Genomic DNA, 20,184 nt, shown 5'->3' with positions numbered 1-20,184 from the left:
AGGGGGCTGAAGACCTCAAGGAGCTGTCAAACTGGTGCATAACCTCTATGTGACAGGACCTCATCCAATATACCCTTATTCTGGGCGCTACCAAGGAACGAAATGACCACCTGACTGAGAAAATCAATGATTGTGGAAGACTGCATCCAGTCTCCACAAACAACCATAAAAATTCAACGGTCCCAAGGAGAGAAAAAAGGTATTGGGTTACGGGATTGTAGGGGTAGATCCTTCTCCCACTACTACTGCATTCGCTGCTACGAATGGTCCCAGGGTGTAGCAGTCTTCATAACGAGTCTGTACATTTTTCAAATAGTGTGAGGCAAACACTGACTTACTTCTCCAGAAAGTTGCGTCCATTATACTCTGTAAGTACCTGTTCTGTTTGAAGGCTACAGAGGTTGCTACTGCCCTCACTTTGTGTGCTTTCACCTTGAGAAGATTGAGGTCCGCCTCACTACATTCTGAATGAGCTTCCTTTGTAAGGTTCCTAATGAAAAAGGAAAGCGCATTCTTGGACACTTGTAAAACAGGCTTTTTGACAGAGCACCAAAGAGCATCTGAATTACCACATAAATCTTTCGTTTTCTCTAGGTAAAATTTTAGAGCTCTCACTGGACATAGGACCCTCTCTAACTCTTCTCCAACTAGATCCGAAAGATTCGGGATCTCGAAAGATCTGGGCCAGGGTTGTGAAGGGCGTTCGTTTTTAGCAAGAAAACCTAGCTGTAGGGAGCATATAGCTTTGCCATGTCTAAATCCTATCACATTGCTGAAAGCATGGATTTCACTAACCCTTTTGGCTGTAGCCAAACTGACCAAAAAGTGTCTTCATAGTTAGGTCTTTTAACGAGGCCAAATGTAAAGGCTCGAATCTCTCACTCTTTCGTGGTGTCGAAGGATTGGAGAAGGTCCTGTAGATCTTTATTTTCAGATAAATTCAGTTTTCTATGTCTGAAAACAGCAGCTAACGTACTTCTGTATCCTTTAATAGTTGAAGTCGAAAATTTTCGCCTTCTCCTAAGGTACAGAAGGAAGTCAGCTATTTCAGTCACAGAGGTACAGGAAGAGGAAACAGAGTTGTCTCTGCACCATCCTCTAAAAACCTCCCACTTGGATTGATAGACCTTGATAGTAGAAGAGTAGAAGCTCTCCTTGCTCTTGCGATCACACTAGCTGCCTCCTTCGAAAAGCCTCTAGCTCTCGTGAGTTTTTCGATAGTCTGAAGGCAGTTAGACGTAGAGCTTGGAGGTTTTCGTGATACCTTTCCAAGTGGGGTTGTTTGAGAAGATCTACTCTCAAAGGAAGGCTTCTCGGTGTGTCCACCATCTATTCCAGTACCTCTGTGAACCATTCCCTTGTTGGCCAAAAGGGGGCTACGAGAGTCATCCTGGTGCCCTCGTGTGACACGAACTTCCGAATCACCTTGTTCACTATTTTGAAAGGTGGAAAAGCGTACACGTCGAGGTGCGACCAATCTAGGAGAAAAGCGTCTATATGAAGAGACTCTGGATCTGGCACGGGAGAGCAGTACGTCTCCAGCCTCTTCGTCTTCGCTGTGGCAAACAGATCTATGCAAGGTCGCCCCCACGTGCGCCACAGGTTCTTGCAGACCTCTCAATGAAGAGTCCATTCTGTGGACAATACTTGACCCTTCCTGCTTAGGATGTCTGCCAACACATTCTTCTCCCCTTGGATGAACCGAGTGACTAGGCTCACATTGTTCACCTTTGCCCACTGAAGTTCTCTCGACGTCTCGTAAAAAGACCTCGAGTGGGTTCACCTTGTTTGACGATGTAGGCCAATGCCGTGGTGTTGTCAGAGTTGACCTGCACTACTTTGTTCTGAACTACTTCCACGCACTCCTTGAGGGCCAAAAAGACTGCAAACAGCTCCTTCTGGTTTATATGGAGCTTCATTTGTTCTTTTGTCCAGGACCCCAAGAACTCCAACTTCCCCAGAGTTGCTCCCCACCCCGAGTTCGAGGCGTCGGAAAACAACACTAGGTCTGGGTTCTTTTGTTCTAGGGACAAACCCTCTTGAAGTTTGACGGGGTCGTTCCACCAACGAAGACATTGCTTCATTGTTTCCGAAATAGGAATCAACATTGTCTTCAGATCCTTTCCTTTGTTCCAATGCCGATTTAGGTGAAATTGCAGGGGGCGAAGATTTAGTCTTCCCAAGGAAACAAATTGCTCCAGAGAGGAAAGGGTCCCCAGAGGACTCATCCATTCCCTCGCACAGCACTTCTGTTTGCTTAGGAAGCTTTGAATCTTTCGCAGGGTTTGTTCTGTCCTTGAGGCAGACAGAAAAGCCCGAAAATCCAGACTCTGAATCCTCATGCCCAAATAAAGGATTTCTTGAGATGGGATCAGTTAAGATTTCTCTTTGTTTATTAGAAGTCCTAATTACTCTGACAGCGTTATTGTTTTCTGAAGATCCTCCAGGCAGCGACTGTAGGAAGGAGCTCTGAGGAGCCAGTCGTCCAGATACAGAGAGATTCTGACAGCTCTCGCATGCAGCATTCCTGCGACATTGGACATCAATTTTGTGAAAATTTGAGGCGCGGTGCTTAGTCCGAAACAAAGAGCTCGAAATTGGAACACTTCCTCTTTGTATACGAACCTCAGGTATTTTTTGGAGCTCGGGTGGATGGGAATGTGGAAATATGCATCTTGCAGATCTAGTGAGACCATCCAGTCCTCCTTTCTGACTGCTGCCAGGACTGATTTTGTAGTTTCCATCGTAAATTTTGTCTTCTGTACAAAGACGTTGAGTGCACTTACGTCCAGCACTGGTCTCCATCCCCCCGAGTTCTTGGGCACCAGGAATAAACGATTGTAGAAGCCTGGTGATTCTACATCCCGCACCTTCTCTATTGCCTCCTTTTCTAACAATAGCGACATTTGCTGTTGAATCGCCTGAATTTCTGATTGCTCTCTGTACCTGGCCAATAGATCTATCGGGGACCTTGTTAAAGGAGGTTTTACTAGGAATGGAATTTTGTACCCCTCCTTGAGCATCTGAATGGACCAAAGGTCCGCTCCTCTTTTTTCCCAAACTTGCCAGAAGTTGGAAAGTCTGGCTCCTACTGCTGTCTAAGGACGAACTTCGTCAAACCCTGCTTCGTCCTTGCCTTGATCCTCTCCTTTGAGACCTCTTTCCTGAGGGTCTGAAACTACGTCTGCCAGAGGTAGTTCCTCGAAAGGGCTGAGAAACCTGATGTTTTGGAGCCTCTTCCTTAGCTTTACATGCTGAAAAGCTAGCAGGCAGTACCTTTCTTGCTGTTTTAGAAACTAGATCTTGAGTGGCCTTTTGGGCTAATGCTGACGAGACTTCCTTAACCAAATCTTGTGGAAATAGGAGCGGGGAAAGAGGGGCATAAAGGAGCTCTGACTTCTGCACTGGAGTAACTCTGTTAGTCAAATAAGAACAAAATTGAGCCCTTTTCTCCAGGACCCCGCAGTGAATAGTGCTGCCAATTCATTAGCCCCGTCTCTCAAAGCCTTGTCCATGCACGACATGATATGAACAAGTTCCTCCGTGTCATTGCCTTTAAAAGCTTCCACCTTTTTTCCCAAGGCTCCCAGGGTCCAATCCAAAAAGTTAAAAACCTCGAAAGCTCTGAACACTCTTTTGACGAGGTGGTCTAACTCTGAAGTCGACCAAAATACTTGAGTTCTACTCATAGCTGTTCGACGAGAAGAATCCACTAAATTCGAGAAGTCCCCTTGTGCCAAAGAAGGAATTCCCAGACCAAGAGCTTCTCCCGTCTCATACCATAAGCTCGACCTGGAAGCTAACTTTGCTGGAGGAAACGAGAAAACTGTTTTACCTTGCTCTCTCTTCATTTGTATCCAGTTACCCATCACTTTTAGAGCTCTCTTGGAAGAGCGAGACAAAACCATCTTTGTAAAACTTGTCTTATTAGAAGATTTTCCAAGCGTAAACTCTGAAGGAGGGGAACGAGGCGCAGTTGGAATAAAACTCTCTGGGAAAATTTCATTAAAGACCTTCATAAGTCTTTTCAAATCTGACGAAGCATATGTTCCTTTGAATCCTCTTCGTCTGAAACAACCTCTAAGGGAATCACAGGAGAAAGGGCGATATCATGATGTTTAGGATCTTGACGCTTAAGCTCTTGACGCTTGGCGTCGTGATCCTCTTGATGCTCGGCTCTTTGGTGTCCAGCGCCATGAAGTTTATGATCTTGACGCTTGGCGCCATGACCCTCTTGACGCTCGGCTCTGTGGCGTCCGGTGTCACGATGTTTATGTACTTGATGCTCGACGTCATGTCGAGCCATCTTCTCTTTGCTTGCAGGAAGCCAGACCTTCATGAGGGAAGAAAGTTTGTTCTGCATTTCCTGAATTATATTCAGATCCGGACCCCATGCTAAGACCGGTCAGGAGAAGAAGCAACCACATTAGACTCTCTCTCCACTCCAATTAATGAATCATCCGGAGACGAGAACCAACCCGAAGGAAGAGAAGGAGCATGTACAGACGGTATATAAGCGTCTGACATCTGTTTGTCCTCTACCGAAGCAGATAGCCGCCTGTGCGACATCTTACTGCTTTCGGCAAAAGGATCAACCGTGTCCGACATTTACCACCTCCTACCGAAGCAGATGGCCGCCTTTGCGACATCTTACTGCTTTCGGAAGGGGAACAGACATTCTCCAACCTCCCTTTGTCTCCTACCAAAGTAGATGGCCGCCTGTGCGACATCTTACTACTCTTGGCAGGAGAACTCCCTTCGAAATCGGAAGAAAATCGCTCCGGACTGCTCCAATGACTGCAACCTGGAGTCTGAGGTGTCATTTCACGACGCTGTTCGATCGTGGAAAATTTCCTCTTAAGAGGTCTTGACGTAAGAAGCCAGCCCTGTTTGGGAGCTGCATCATCCGATGAGGAGCATACACTTACCTCGCTTTTATGACAAGGGTGAGCGTCCTGGGAAGCGTCAACAGGAACGCTCAAGGGGACGACTGCTCGGGAGCTAACGCCTCTTGCCTCCCTTCGTCTGTCGACATTCCTTCTCACAGGGGTTGGTGAGCTTGGAAGAGGTCTAGGACTAGGAGCACGACAGGTCCGAGCAGCCGCACCCTCCACTGCACTGATTTTAGCACTAGCACTTGCACTTTTCAACTCTCTAACGTCTGACCACAATTTTGCTGTCTTCTGCGAGAGATTCTACTTTCTCACCCAGAGCTTGAATGGCTACCAACATATCTTTAAGAGTTGGATCATTAGATTTATCAAGAGTGGGCTCAGGAAAAACTTCTACAGGGGAAGGATTAATAGGCTCGTTAACACGGGAAACAGAACTATCCCTAGAAGAACGAGACATACTACTTTTACTCCTTCTGATCCTGTCTCTCTCAAGTTTACGTACATAGCGATCATATTCCATCCACTCATCATTATCCAAAATTACACATTCATCACATCTGTTATCCAACTCGCAAACTTTATCTCTACATTTCACACAAATGGAGTGAGGATCTAAGGCGGCTTTAGGAAGCCGGATCTTACATCCCCTCACACACTTCCTAACACTCGAAGAGTCAGACATATTGGAAAAGTCAAAGAGAGATCAAGAAAAGCAAGGGTCGAACTAACAAAATCTAAACAGTACCAAGAAAATCCAAAAAACAAATCCCAAAACAAGCGAAAGTCAAAGCCAAAGTGTACTTCACCAAACTAATTGCGAAAAAACACGGGCGAAAGCGAGCGAAAATCCACGATGTTCACCGAAACAGCGGCAGGGAAGATCTGAGGAATAGTTGGAATGGTTCCAGGTACCTGGGTAGAGGGCGCACAGGTGGTACACCTGACTACCCAATCGGCGATTGCCGCAAGTTTTGAAATTCTGCCGTGACGTCACAGGGACTTAAGCTATATATATAACTACCAGGTAAGTTAGATGTTTAAAAAAACTAACTTAGAATGTACTAACGTTTATGCTGTAATGTGACTACTCAGAAAATCAGCTCCCATGTTTTCCGACCCCTTGATAACCTCCACTCTGAAATTATATGACTAGAAAAAGAGACCATCTCATTAATCCACCATTGGAAACCTTTGCCTTTTGAAGATGCACCAAAGGCTGATGATCTGTCTCTATTATAAAAAAATTTGCCATACAAGTAAGCTTGAAACTTTTGTAAAGCCCAAGTGATAGCAAGACTCTTTCTTTCTCTATGACTGCGTGCATACCTCTGTTCATGGTCCATCAGCTTCCGAATTGCATAGGTAATAGATATTTCCTTAGAATAAGGGGTTTGGATAAATTTGGAAGCCTAAGAATAGGACTACAAAGTAACATAGATTTCAAAGTTTTGAATGCATTGTCATGTTCTGGTTTCCATTCTAACTTATTTGGAAATAATTTCTTTGCCAAGTCAGTTAATGGAGTTGCCAAAGATGCAAAGTTTGGCACAAATTTCCTGTAATAGCCAATTAACCCTATAAACGACCTGACCTTTTTGTTTCTGGTATTGATGCCTCTTGAATAGCCATCAAATTTTCATTTGTAGGTTCAACAGTACCATTGCCAATCAGGTGTCCTAAATACAGTAAAGGGTCCGAATAGGACCGAAAGTACTCGGCCAACTCGTTTTTTCATTTTTTTCCTTCGTGGCAAAAAAACCTTTATTTACACTAACTGTGTCTGAGCATCTTCACACTTTAACGGCTTTACCTCTCCAAGACTATCCTTAATTCTTCGAGATGTTCCCAAGATTTTGTATAAATGAGGATGTCATCCAAGAAACTATTGGTGTGTTCCAAACCTTTTAATAATTTACGCATCAATCGTTTAAATGTTGCTGAACTTTTCAACATACCAAATGGCATGACTTTTGAATCTGTATATTCTATCAGGAGTTAAAAATTATGTCAAATCCCAATCCTTTGGTCTCATTGGAATCTGCCAATAGCCTTTACAAAGGTCAATCTTAGAAAAAAACTTGCTTTGGGTAATTTTTGTCATTATCTCCTCTGGATCTGGCATAGGTTCAGGATCAAAAATGGTTACCTTGTTTAACTTCCTGAAATCAATACAGATTCTGATACCTCCATCAGATTTCTTCGCTACTACAATGGCACTGGCATATGGAGATTCAGATGGCTCGATGACATCCACATCTAGCATGCTCTGCAGCTCTGCTCGTACTGCACCTCTTAATGTGTAGGGAATTTGATATGGTCTGTTTCTGGTTCGTTCCTCAGTAGTCAAATGGACTTCATGTTGAATGAGATCAGTTCTCCCAGGCAGATCTGTCAAAACATCCCTAAATTCATGTAATAAGGTACAGTGATGCTCAAATCTGATGCAACATGATTCCATAGGATTTCGTTCAAAATTCACTAACTGGCAACCTAACATGCTCCATATTTATCTATCATTTCAGTGCGAAAATGCGATTATTGCATACAATAAGGCCCTAATATGTTTAACCCTCTTACGCCGAAGCAGTAAAAAAAAAATTGTCTCCCGTGTGCCGGAGGTGTTTAAAAAAATCACAGCGCGCTGAGTTTTTAAGATTAAGAGTTCATTTTTGGCTCCTTTTTTTGTCATTGGCTGAAGTTTAGTATGCAACCATCAGAAATGAAAAAAATTATCATTATCATATATAAATAATGCGATATATGACAGTGCAAAAACGAAATTTCATATATAATTGTATTCAAATCGCTCTGTGCGCAAAACGGTTAAAGGTAACAAGTTACTTTTTTTTTCGTTGTAATGTACACTAAATTGTTGCAATCATTTTTGTATATAAAATGATAAAAGCAACACAGAGAAAATATTATCACAAAATAATGCATGAATTCGTAACGCTCGGACGTAAACAAATATTTTTTTCAAAAATTCACCATAAATCTAAATATTGTTATAGAGACTTCCAATTTGTTTCAAAATGAAGAAAAATGATTGAATATTACTATACTGTAAGAGTATTAGCTTACAATTGCAGTTTTTGACCATATCTGACGAGTTAAAGTTGACCGAATGTCGAATTTTTTATATATTTTTTTATATGCAATTATTTCGAAAATAAGAAAAGCTACAACCTTCAAATATTTTTCGTTTTATTCTACATGAAATTGCGCACATTTTCATATATAAAACTCTATGAAATGCCTAATATGAAACGGAGTAAATATTCCGAGAATGGGACGTACGCATTTCGGAGATTTGTGGCGGAGAATCCGCGCGCGGAGGGAAGGAAAGATTTTTTTTTAAATTCACCATAAATCTAAATATTTTGCTAGAGACTTCAAATTTGTTTCAAGATGAAGATAAATGACTGAATATTACTAGACTGTAAGAGTTTTTAGCTTACAATTGCGTTTTTTCGACCATTTTCGGTTGAGTCAAAGTTGACCGCAGCGTGGTTTTTTTTTTTCTATTTATCGTGATTTATATGCAAATATTCCATAAATGAGAGCTAAACCACAATTATTTTTTTGGTTGTATTCTACATGAAATTGCGCACATTTTCATATATAAAACTTTATGTAACGGCTAATTTAAAATGGTGCAAAACATTACCACAATCGCACGTATGATTTTTCGGATGAGTTACCGCGCGGACGTAAAGAAAATGTTATTTTTTTAATAAATTCACCATAAATCGAAATATTGTGCTAGAGACTTCCAATTTGTTGCAAAACGAAGGTAAATGCTTGAATATTACTAGAATATAAGCGTTTTAGCTTACAATTGCGTTTTCGACCATTTCGGTAGAGTCAAAGTTGACCGAAGGTTGAAATTTTGGCAATTATCGTTATTTATATGAAAATATCTCAAAACTGATAAAAGCTACAACCATAGGTTGTTTTTAGTTGTATTGTGCATGAAATTGCGCACATTTCCATATATAAAACTTTATATAACGGCTAATTTTAAAATGGTGCAAACATTACCACAATCGCATGTATGATTTTTTTCGTAAGAGTTACCGCGCGGACGTAAGGAGAAAGTTTTTTCATAAATTCACCATAAATCGAAATATTGTGCTAGAGACTTCCAATTAGTTGCAAAATTAAGGTAAATGATTGAATATTACTAAAATATAAGAGTTTTAGCTTACAATTGCGTTTTTCGACCAATTCGGTAGAGTCAAAGTTGACCGAAGGTTGAAATTTTGGCAATTATCGTTATTTATATGAAAATATCTCAAAACTGATAAAAGCTACAACCATGGGTTGTTTTTAGTTGTATTGTGCATGACATTGCGCACATTTCCATATATAAAACTTTATATAACGGCTAATTTTAAAATGGTGCAAACATTACCACAATCGCATGTATGATTTTTTTCGGAAGAGTTACCGCGCGGATGTAAGGAGAAAGTTTTTCCATAAATTCACCATAAATCGAAATATTGTGCTAGAGACTTCCAATTAGTTGCAAAATTAAGGTAAATAATTGAATATTACTAAAATATAAGAGTTTTAGCTTACAATTGCGTTTTTCAACCATTTCGGTAGAGTCAAAGTTGACCGAAGGTTGAAATTTTGGCAATTATCATTATTTATATGAAAATATCTCAAAACTGATAAAAGCTACAATCATGAGTATTTTATTGTTGTATTCTACATAACAATGCGCACATTTTCATATATAATACTTCATGTAACGGCTAATTTACAATGGTACAAAAATTATGTCAAAGTGACCACATAATTTCCGAGATGTGTCACAGATACATTTTAGTGCGGCAAGAAAGAAATTCGCGCTTGCGCGCCTGCGTAACAATTGTAAACAAAACAACACCTTGATCCGTGAACTCCCAGCATCCCCCAAGGCGCGTGATTCAAAAGTTTTAGGCTGGTAGGCCTATAAGTATTTTTCCGCGAATTTAAAAAAAAACTTTTGTAAGTCGACGTAAAATACGTCCAGTCGGCACACGGGAGACAAAAAATGTTGACGTAAAATACGTCCAGTCGGCGTAAGAGGGTTAATAAGAGTGAAATCTGTCAAATATTTCAAAACCGTAAGAAAATGTCATGTGTAACAACATTTCAGAAAACTCATACGAAACATTTTCAAAACTTTCATTCACTCATCGCTAAAGCATTTAACCAAAACGAAGTCGTCATCAAACCTTAGTTCAAATGTTAAATAATAAACGAAAACAAATTTTATAACATTAATAATGTTCCAATGCAAGCATAAAATTTATAACAGTCCTATTTCATTGCTTTTACACCTCAACGCTGAAAAAAATTAAATATGTATATACAAAAGTAGAATGCCCCCACCGATATCAACGTGTGAGGGGAGCATGTGTGACGTATCATTAGTGTTGCTGCAACAACAACCGCCTGGTGTAACATAAGTAGGTCTACAATGAGTAGCGACCATGAAATTATCTTGAAAACATTTACTTTTTATGTGTTAGAGGAATTATACTTCAAAAGCGAGCAGAAGGACTTTTAAAAAAATAGTATTTTAAACCAGTTGAAAGACAAGTGTTCCATACGCCTTGATATTAATACTTATATTTCAATTAATAGCCATCTTCTACATATAACCAAAATCATCATCATCTTTTATTCTTCTAAGACCCGGTAATCTCTACAAATAAAAACATTAGTAACAAATTACATCTCAGAGTGCTTAGATTATTTTCTTAGGCTTATAAATCATCTTGCAACATACAGGCAGCTGAAACACAGCCTGAAACTATAACATTCATAAAAAACTTGTTGTAATTTATATTCCCATTGTATTTGTCAAAGAACAGGTAATCTCTACAAATAAATTCATCAGTAACAGATTACATTTCAGAAGACTTAGATTATTGTTTAGGCCTATAAAACATTTTGCAACAAACGGGCATCTTTAACACAGCCAAAAACTTCAACATTCAAAGAAAACTTGTTTTAATTCATATTCCTGCTTTGAAATTGTTATGACTGTTGAGCTTATTAGGTCTACTGTCATAATGCTGCAGACGTGGTTATGTTGACCAGTCCGAGGAGCATGTTAAGCGTGCTTTCATATGGTCAACTGTGAATTCGCAAACTTTTCGACATGTATGACATTACAAATATAAAAAAATTAGCACTACTAGGCAACGTCACGTTGAGTCTGAGAATCTGGACGATACAAAAAGAATCATATCGCATGAGATTTGAGCACCACTGTACAGTAGTACCTCAGGATACAAAATTAATTCGTTCCGAGGTGGCCTTCATAACATGATTGTTTCGTATCTTGAACCACATTTTACATGTAAACTGGCTAATTCGTTCCAAGCCCTACAAAAACACCCCAGTAAATTTTATGATAAAGCTAAATTGACCAATAAACAATGAAAAACAACAATTTGGACCATTCAATACCCAATTTAAACTACATATACTACTAATATGTACTACATACCTGTAAATAAAGTTTATTAGTGTACATGGTACAAGAAATACTGAACGTATATACGTACGTATGTAGTAAAATGTGGAACCTTACCTTTCGAGTGAGGCGATCTCCGAAAGTGGCGACAGAGGAGGACAAATGGCAGAAAACTAGAACACTTAACTTTACAAAACAGATAAAAAAAATTACAGGAAACATTAAGACTAAACTTTACAAAACATATTAACAAATGGTATAATACGTTAACACTTAACTTTACAAAAAACTTAAAATAATTTTTTTTTTTTTTTTTTTTTTTTTTTTCAAAATTTCAATTTCTTCACCACTTTCAACTTTGTTTTTTCATAGTATCACTTAGATCTTCCTGTCTGCTTACTCCTACTAAAGGCCTCTTTAAAAAATAACTATCCAAGGAAGATTGCTTCTGCCTGCTTTTCACAATGTTCCTGAAATGACTCAGGCAAACGTCATCGAACTCCACAAGCATACGACCTGTGTAAGCCTTTTCGGGGTGACTCTTTTCTACAAATGATTGCACCTTATGAAAAGCAGCTAGAGCATCCTTAATTTCTGCTGTTGTCATAGGGTCCTCCTCCTCATCGCTGCTAGAGAACTCTTCTTGAATGACGTTATGTTGCATGGCCTCCAACTCCTTCAGGTCATCCGTCGTAAGCTCCTCTTGGTGCTCCTCAAGAAGGTCACTGATGTCGTCCTTGTCGACGACCAGCCCCATGGACTTGCCAAGTGGAACGATCTCGTCAAGATCTGGTTGCGAAACAGTTTCAGGATCGTCAACTGTTTCTGAATCTGCATCAGCTTCGCCCACATCGAATCCCTAAAAGTCTCGGGCGGGTACGGCATCAGGCCAGAGTTTCCTCCACAAAGAACTCAAGGTTCGCCTCGAAACCTCCTGCCAAGCTTAATCGATGAGTCAGATGCATATCACGATATCGAAATGCTTCTTCCAAAATTTACGCAAGGTGAGGTTTGTGGTATCGGTGATGTCAAAACATCTCTTGAAAAGATGTTTCGTATATAGCTTCTTGAAGTTCAATATCACTTGTTGGTCCATGGGCTGGAGGAGAGGGGTGGTGTTAGGTGGAAGATAAAGAACCTTGATAAAAGAATACTCCGCTAGGATATCTTCCTCGAGGCCAGGAGGGTGAGTAGGGGCATTGTCCAACAACAGCAGACATTTCAGAGGGAGGCGCTTCTCTTCCAAGAATTTTTTCACTGTCAGGCCGAAACACAGATTTACCCACTCGGTGAACAAAAGTCTCGTTACCCAGGCTTTTGCATTAGCCCTCCACATCACTGGAAGCTCCTCCTTTAGCACTTTGTGGGCCTCGAAGGCTCAAGGAGTCTCCGAATGATAGACAATCCCCACTGGCGTTCGAACAAAGTGCCTGTCTTTCATAGGCTTATGCCCAGGTAGCTTCTTCTCTTCCTCCGTGAAGTATGTCCAACGAGGCATTTTTTTCCAAAAAAGGCCAGTCTCGTCACAGTTGAAGACTTGCTGAGAACTGTAGCCTTCATTGATCGTCATCTCGTCGAACGTCTTAATAAAGGCTTCGGCCACTTTCGTGTCCGAGCTGGCCGCCTCCCCATGCTGCACCACTGAATGGATGCCAGTCAGTTTCCGGAATTTTTCAAACCACCTACAAGAAGCCTTGAAGTCTGGTGTTGGTGTCTATGTCCCTTCTCCTCCATCGTCTTCGGCCTGGGCAATCAAATCGCCAAAAATAGCGCTGGCCTTGTGGTAGATTGCCGTCTCGGTTATCGTATCGCCAGCCATTTCTTTGTCTTTTATCCATACAAGCAGCAGCCTCTCCATCTCATCATGCACATGGCTCCTCTTGTTGGACAAAATAGTCACGCCCTTGGAAGGTGTAGCTGCTTTGATGGCTTCCTTCTTCTTAAGGATGGTGCCTATCATCAACGGATTTCAGCCGTATTCCTTAGCAATCACACTCAACCGCATGCCAGCGTCATACTTCTTGATAATCTCCATTTTTGTCTCCATAGAAAGCATCCTCTTCTTTCCGTGAACTTCAGCAACTTTCTTGGGACCCATGACTATATGTAATTAAGTTATTTAGTACTAATTAGTTCTCACACAACACGATAAAGTACAAAGCGAAATCACTAACACGAATTTACGTTAACAAACGAAGTCGTATACGTGACCGAACGAATTCCGCGTGCATACAATAATGCTGGTGCAACAAAGTGGCTGAAGAACACCTTAACGTAGTGCATGATGGGAGAGATGCTGACCAATAGGAGAGCAGGATCTTACGGCGGTGACTAGCATCAGGAACAAATGGGAGAGCAGGAGGATGGTGGTGAGTCTACTCAGTTGGGGGCGCGCAAGTTTTAAAATTGTTCTCGGAGGTCCGGGCGAATCTCGGGACTTTACAGCAACAACCTTTCATAACCTGAATTATTTTCGTATGCAGAGGCAAAAAAAATCTTCGTATTAGCTTTCGTAACTTGAATTTTTCGTAAGTTGGGACTTTTGTATGTTGAGGTTCCACTGTATTTACAGATGCAAGCTGTTCACTAGTTAGTACTTGGCTCACACTGACATTAGCATAAGACTGTTGCTTTCAAGGGTAATTGATGGACCAAGTGTTCATTATCATCAGTTTCCCCTGAATCTATAACAACACAAGAAGCAAACTGAAATAAAGCACTTCTACTTAGATTAGCTTCTATTTGTTGATTTTACTTCTTAAGGAGATATGCATGAAACACATATTTTACCATTCATATCTATACGATAATCTGCTAATCCTTTCTCATCAAGGACTTGAAAGGTCCTTTCCATTGCATTAACAGTTTGTTCTAATCAGTTGGGAGAAGAATTAAAACATAATAACCAACCTGTCATAATATTTCTTATATCTTGCACTGAATTTCTTGAGTTCCTTCTGTGCTAGTTCACAGATTCTTGACAGTTGTTCCTTCAGGTCTAAGTACTTTTCACATCAGGCATAGATTCTTCCTTCGTCCATAACTCTTTCAGCACAGTCATGGGTCCTCTGACTGTTCTACCATATAAAAGTTCAAAAGGTGAAAATTCAGTATTTTCTTACGGAACTTCTCTATAGGCAAACAGCAATGCTGGCAAGTACCTGTCTTAGTCTTTTGGTCTTTCAGAACTCATTTTTCTTAACATTGTCTTTAAAGTACCATTAAATTTTTCAACCAAACCATTATGCACTGGATGACAGGGTGTTGTTACTAACTAATTAACAGACAAAAGTCTACCTACCTCCTTCATGATATTTGACGTGAATTGCGTACCCATGTCTGACAATATTTCCTTCGGGATCTCAACTCTACTGAAAATTTGCATCAACGCCTCTGCCTCTCTCTCTGTCTCAATACCTTTCAATGGAACTGCTTTAGGGTATCTGGTACTGTAATCAACCAGCATTAATATATATCTACGACCACTGTCAGTTACTGGGATAATTGGACCAAACATATCTACTGCCACTCGCTCAAAAGGTGTGTCAATCAATGGCATCTGATCAAGAGGAACCTTTGTTACCTTACCCTTTGGAGATATTTTCTGGCACACATCACAAGATTGACAGTATCTAGTCACCTCTCCCTGGAGTCCAGGCCAGTAAAAGCTGGATAAAATACGACCTAAGGTTTTCTTCGCACCGAGGTGTCCTCCTAAAATGACAATTTGTCCAAAATTGCATTTTTCCTAACTATACAAACCTGAGGTCCTTTTACAATAGGAAGGTACTAGCGGCAGCTGGATAGGTCGTAAGCTTTCGAACAAGGGGTTCGGTAGTTAACTGCTTGTCCGACAGGCGCGCAAGCCTGCGCGACTGGGAGGTAAACAAATCACTTTTGCTTTTGGCCCAAGCAAAAACTGCAGAGTGAGGGGTGGCATGAGGTTGGGACTATGTGTAAAAGGACCTCAGGTTTGTATAGTTAGGAAAAATGCAATTTGGACAAATTGTCATTTGTTCCGACACGGCATACAAACCTTCGGTCCTTTTACAATAGGAAGACTCACTTCTTGGTGGGAGGAATCTGAGTCTTTTGTGAACAGACTGGTGTTCGCCCAACCTTGGAAGTCTCCCTGGTCGTAAGAGCGAGGGAGGGATCCAAGCCTCTGTCCGATTGATCGGGGTGTGCACCGCAGGATCAATGGTCAGACCTCTGGACCGAGTACTAAGAGAGAGGCAAGCGTATCTCTTCGTACCAGCAATGTAAGAACTTGTTCCTGTCACGGAGCAAATATAAAGTCATGGGTTTGACTCTTGTAGGCATCCACTTCCCCCCCCCTTGTAGGAGGAAGTGGTAGATATTCTGCTCCTATCCCTAGTGAAAAAGATAGGATGGGGCTCTGTCATATAGCGCACCTGCATTCTAGTCCTCATCCAGCGTAGAGTGACGACCGTGGCCCAATCTGCCCACAGGTAGAGAGGAGGAAAAGATGGGAAGGAGGAAGCCAGTCACTCACTCACTCACACATCCATCCACACAGTCACACCAGGACTCGATGCTGTTTCAGCCTGCGAGGGTCTGGGTTAGCTACACAACTTGTTGAGCAGCCACCACGGGTCCCAAGGAAAAGGTATCCAAGGACCTGTGGGCAATATCCCGAAGGTAGAAGGACGTAAAGGTAGTCTGGTTAGACCAGACCCTGCCTTCAGGACCTGCACCACGGAGAAGTTCTTACGAAATGCCAACGAGGGGCCAATACTTCTGACCTTCGTGAGCTCTCGGACGGGACGTACGGATGTCGTCACTACCATCAGCCTCATACGCCCTCCTGATGACCTCACGCAGCCAGAATGAAAGAGTGTTCTTGGATACTTCTTTCTGGTTACCCCGGTGCTGACGAAGAGGCGTCGACACTCAGGCCTGAGGTGTCGAGTTTTCTTCAGATAGCGCCGTAGCGCCCTCACAGGACAAAGCAGCATCTCATCAAGCCCATTCAATTATCGGTGAAGTCCATTAGGGAGGAATCGTGAAGGACTCGAACCTGTCGTCAGGGACCGACGGTTTCTGAGTCTTCGCAACGAAGTTCGGGACGAAATCGAGCGTCACAGATCCCATCCCCTGGAGTGTCGTACATCATAGGAAAGACCATGAAGTTCCCCTACTCTCTTCGCCGATGCCAGGGCCAGCAAGAAGAGGGTCTTGAGGGTCAGATCCCTGTCTGACGACTCTCGGAGTGGCTCGAACGGCGTTCGAGTCAAACTCCTAAGGACGAGAGTCACATCCCACGCAGGGGGCCTGAGTTCCCTGGGTGGGCAAGACCTTTCGAAGCTCCTCATAAGCAAGGAGATCTCGAACGAGTTCGAGATGTCCAATCCCCTCAGTTTCAGGACGAGAGCCAGGGCGGCTCTGTATCCTTTGACTGTGGGGACTGAGAGGAGCTTCTCTCGGCGAAGAAACACGAGGAAATCCGCTACCTGCTGAAGAGTGGCTCTGAGAGGAGATAGACCCCGTCTACGACACCAACCAACAGAAGACGGCCCACTTCCCCTGGTACACAGCTGCAGAGACTGATGGACGTTTCCAGCCATCTCTGTTGCTGCGCTACGAGAAAAGCCTCTCGTTCGCAAGAGATGGTGGATAACAGCCAGCCGTGAAGTCGTAGGACTGGACTGCTCGGTGGTACTGCTCGACGTGTGGCTGGGCGAGAAGGTTGTGCCAAGGGGGAATCTCTCTCGGTTCTCCTGCCAGAAGAGCCAGCAGGTCCGGATACCAAATGGCCTGTGGCCATTTGGGAGCCACCAGGATCATCCTGAGATTCGGGGTGACCAGTGCTCGACTGAATCCACCCTTTGCGAATCAGGCTGAACGGGAGAAAGAAAGGCATAGACGAAGAGGTTGTCCCACGGGTGTTGAAGAGTCCGGCCTCTGCAGCTGCCCATGGGTCCGGCACGGCTGAGAAGAAAACCTGAAGCTTTCTGTTGCGCCGGGTGGCAAACGATCCACGACTGGTCGCCCCCACAGGTCGAAGAGCCTTTCCGCCACGTCCTGGTGTAGAGACCACTCGGTCCCTATCACCTGATCCCGACGGCTGAGCGTGTCTGCTACTACATTCCTCTTCCCTGGAATGTAGTGTGCCGACAGCTCTATTGAGTGTGCCTCGGCCCACTCGTGCACCTGCCGATCACAACTGGTACAACGGGAGAGACACTAGGGGCCCCCCTGTTTGTTGACGTAGGCCACTACCGTGGTGTTGTCGCACATCAACACCACTGAGTGTCCCATCAAGCGGTCCTGGAACTCTTGGAGAGCGAGGAACGCTGCCTTGAGTTCCAGTACATTGATGTGAAGGTGCTTGTCGTTCTAGTCCCACACTCCTGAAGTCAGCAACTCCTCCAGGTGTGCGCCCCATCCCTTGGTCGATGCGTCTGAGAACAGCTGCATGTCCGGGGGGGGATGTGCGCAGAGGCACTCCTCTAAGAGGTTCCTGTCGTCCAGCCACCAGGCTAGGTCCTGCCTCACCTCCGGTGTCAGTGACACTGGAAAAGCTTGGGGGATCCGTCGCCTGTGACCAACTCTCCTTTAGTCTCCACTGGAGAGACCGCAGGTGAAGACGCCCGTGAGGGACTAACTTCTCGAGTGACGACAGGTGTCCGATCACGACTTGCCATCGCTGAGCTACCTGTTCCTGCCGAGAACAGGAACTTTGGTTGGCTGCCTCCCTGAATCTGCAGATCCGCGAGTCTGCGGGGAAGACTCGCCCTGCTACCCCCCGTGTCGATCAGCATACCCAGGTACTTCATCCTCTGCTTGGGCTCGAGATCGGACTTTTCGAAGTTCACAATGATCCCCAGATCGCGACAGAACTCGAGCAGGTCGATCCCTGTCCTGTAGCAACTGCGAGCGGGAGCTCGCCAGGACTAACCAATCGTCGAGATACCTCAGAAGACGTATCCCGTGCGAATGGGCCCAAGCAGACACCAGAGTGAACACTCGCGTGAACACCTGTGGGGCGGTTGAGAGACCGAAGCAAAGTGCCCAGGGAACTGGTACACCGTCCCGTCGAGGATGAAGCGGAGGTACTTTCTGGAGGACTGATGAATGGGTATTTGGAAATACGCATCCTTCAAGTCCACTGAAAGCATGAAATCGTTCTCCCTGATGGAGTCGAGCACGGAACGTGCCGTCTCCATCGTGAACCGGGTCTGGCGAACAAACCGGGTTCAGAGGAGAGAGATCTATCACCGGGCGCCAGCCTCCCGTAGACTTTTCCACCAGGAAGAGTCGACTGTAAAAGCCCGGTGACTGATCCGTGACGATTTCTACAGCTCTCTTGCTCAGCATGGTCTTGATCTCCTGTCTCAATGCTACGTCCTTCGATGACCCTGGAACGTACGACTGCTGTTGGACCGGGTTGGAGGTGAGGGGTGGCCGAGATTCGAAGGGTAATAGATATCCCTCCCGAAGGACATCTACAATCCAGGTCTCGGCGCCGTAGCGCTGCCAAGTTGCCCAATGGCTGGCCAGGCACCCCCCACTTCCGGCAGCAGGTGAGGGGGAACGCCGTCCCTAGCGTTTCCCCCCTTTCTTCGACTTCTTCCCAGAGCCTCCACGGGAGGAGGAGGGCTGGGAGGAGGGCTGGTTACGGCTCCCCTTTGTAGAAGTCGAAGAAGACAGAGTCTTTCCCCGGGGCTTCGACGCGACTACCGTCTTAGCCACCGAGGAAGCGCTAGCCGAGCTCTTTGGCTTGGCCGCAGTCCGAGGCTGCCCAGAAGCCTTCGAGACTGCCTGGTGAACCAGACGGTCACTGTCGTCAGTGCGCCGTCTGTCCACCGCAGCGTCCACCATCTCTCCTGGGAAGAGAGACGTGGAACTCCGTAAAGGTCCGTTGCGTAGTCCCAATGCCGCTTCACGCCCAGCCGCCCTGGAAACTCGAGTAAGGACAGCGTCCCTACGTCGGAGAACCAGGTTGGCCCACAGGTTCACCGTCTGGTGGGCAAGGAAGGAGATGGCTCTTCCCCCAGACTGGCAAAGTCTCCTAAAGGCCGAGTGCATCTTCGGGAGGAAATTCCCCCGGAGTTGGCTGCGACCTTAGACACTGTGAGGGACCGCAGATCTAACCAGGAGACGGCCTGGAAAGCTGCCATGGCAGTCGATTCCAGGCCGAGTGCCTCTTACTGCGAGAACCATAGGTTCTCGGACAGGAGCTGCTGCAGAGACACACCCGGAGCCGCCGGTCAGCCTGGCCTAACTCGGGTTCACCTGTTTGGGCGGCATCGGGTCCTCAGATGGCACGTAAAAACGCCGCTGTCGCAGCAGAGGAGGTGGAAGCAGCTTGCTCGACCTGCCAGACTTGAGAGAACCGTCTTGCCCGGAGACAAGAGATTCTACCTGGTCCAGCACTGAGTCGGCAAGCTCGGAACGCGGCAAACCCACCGTCGGTCTGGGTTCCCTCTTCGGGCCCCAGAACGACTCGAGCCGGGACGTGGGCTCGGATGGTGGGAGCGGCGATCCTTCCCCGAGGTCGTTGTGCTGACGAATCAGCGCAATTACCTCGGCAAAGTTCCTCTGGATCTCAGGAGTAACTGCATCCTGCGGAGTAGGACCATCCAGTCCCTCGAACAGGAGCATCTCCCGAGACCCTCCCCCCTCGAGGGGAGGAACAGCGACAGACCCCTCTCGGTCTCCTCCAGCCACTTGTGCATACGACCTGGCCGGTCCGAGAACCGTGCCTGGTACTAGGAGTCGTGGTGGGATCCTGAGGGGCGCACCCCTCACGATCGCTCCTCAATACCTCGCCCCTCCCGGTTTGTAACC

Source organism: Macrobrachium nipponense, chromosome 10 (assembly GCF_015104395.2).
Source record: "Macrobrachium nipponense isolate FS-2020 chromosome 10, ASM1510439v2, whole genome shotgun sequence".
Lineage (NCBI taxonomy): Eukaryota > Metazoa > Arthropoda > Malacostraca > Decapoda > Palaemonidae > Macrobrachium > Macrobrachium nipponense.
The sequence above is the reverse complement of the archived record's forward strand: the minus strand, read 5'-3'. Positions refer to the sequence as shown.